A 1662-nucleotide genomic window follows, 5' to 3' on the forward strand; every position below is an offset into this window, starting at 1 on the left:
TTTTCCCCTTATCTCCCACTCTATATCCACAATCCACATGCAACAAATCATCCACCTCCTACTTAACCTACATATCTGCAGAGCTTGCATTTCAGCAGGGGTAAGGCAGAAGGACCTTAGGTAGGAGACACAAACTTCTCAGGTTCTGTGCTCAGATGAACTTCTAGCCTCGGCTCCCTGTGCTACATGATGGAGAGGAAGGCAGCTCTAACTGGTTCAGGAGGACAAGCTGGCCCATCCAAAGTCTATGGTTAGAAAAAGATGTATAAGATAACATCAGATTGGAACAAGATATAGCAGGTTTTGGGGCTGTTGTACTATGAGTTGCAGGTGCCTCGATGGCAAATAACAACACTCTACTTGATGAAATTGCTTCAGTGAACACAATTGGGAAATTTTATATCTAGAAACCACAATGGCTCCCAATCAAAGACTGTGTTTCTTGGGTCCTATGTGATAACTCATGCAAACATGACCAGCAAGAAAATATAACTTTTCTTTCTGTAGATATTCCATATAGATCTAGGCCCATGGGTTGAATTAGGAATGGGAGAACATTGCAATTTCGATGAAAGTCCTAAAAGGTCTTCTATTTGGGTTAGATGATTGATCTGTTATGTTCATTTTGATGACTTACACTTGGTAGATGTTCCATGTTTATTTGCTTTTATATTGGTGGCAAAAGTTGTGCTTCCTTGTCCTACTGCACAAAGGAGTACTTTCTAGTCCAATGGACTGACAAAGAAAATACTAGATATGACCCGACACCCTCTAAAGAAACTGAAATTATAAAAATTAGAGCAGAGATAAATGAAATAGAAAACAAAAAACAATTGAAACTTTCAACAAAACTAGGAGTAAGATCTTTGAAAAGATCATTAAAATTGACAAACCTTTAGCAAAGCTCACAAATGAAAAGAAGACACAAATAATCCAAATAAGAGATGAATCAGGCAACATCACAACGGAACCAACTAAAATAAAAAAGCTAACAGAGTATTATGAAAAACTATACTCAAACAAATATGAAAAACTAGAGGAAATGGAAAAATATTTAGAAATGCACAACCTACCTAAACTGACACAAACCGAAGTTGAACATCTGAACAGACCCATTACAAAAGAAGAAATTGAAAATGTAACTCAACAACTTCCAACCAAAAAAAGCCCTAGACCAGATGGTTTTACAAGTGAATTTTATCAAACATTCAGAGAAGAACCACACGAATTCTACATAAATTATTTCAGAAAATAGAAAAAGATGGAATTCTCCCAGGCTCATTCTATGAAGCAAACATATCCTTCATACCAAAGCCAAGAAAGGACACCAACAAAATAGAAAACTATAGGCCAATATCTATCATGAACATAGATGCAAAAATCCTGAATAAAATACAGGCCAATAGAATCCAATGATGTTGTTGTTGTTGTTATGTGTCGTTGAGTCATTTGCGACTCACAGCGACCCTATGCACAACAGCCTTAACCCTGCTCTATCCTGCGCCAACGGCACTGCCTCTGACACACCCATCCCCATTACCCCAGTCACCGAATCAATCCATCTCATAGAGGGTCTTCCCCTCCTGCACTGTCCCTCCACCCTCCCAAGCATGATGTCCCTCTCCAAGGACCTGTCCCTCCTGGCAACATGATACATGAAAG

The sequence above is a fragment of the Elephantulus edwardii genome, unplaced genomic scaffold, assembly GCF_000299155.1.
Source record: "Elephantulus edwardii isolate Elephantulus edwardi_28Jun2011 unplaced genomic scaffold, EleEdw1.0 scaffold00503, whole genome shotgun sequence".
Taxonomy (NCBI): Eukaryota; Metazoa; Chordata; class Mammalia; order Macroscelidea; family Macroscelididae; genus Elephantulus; species Elephantulus edwardii.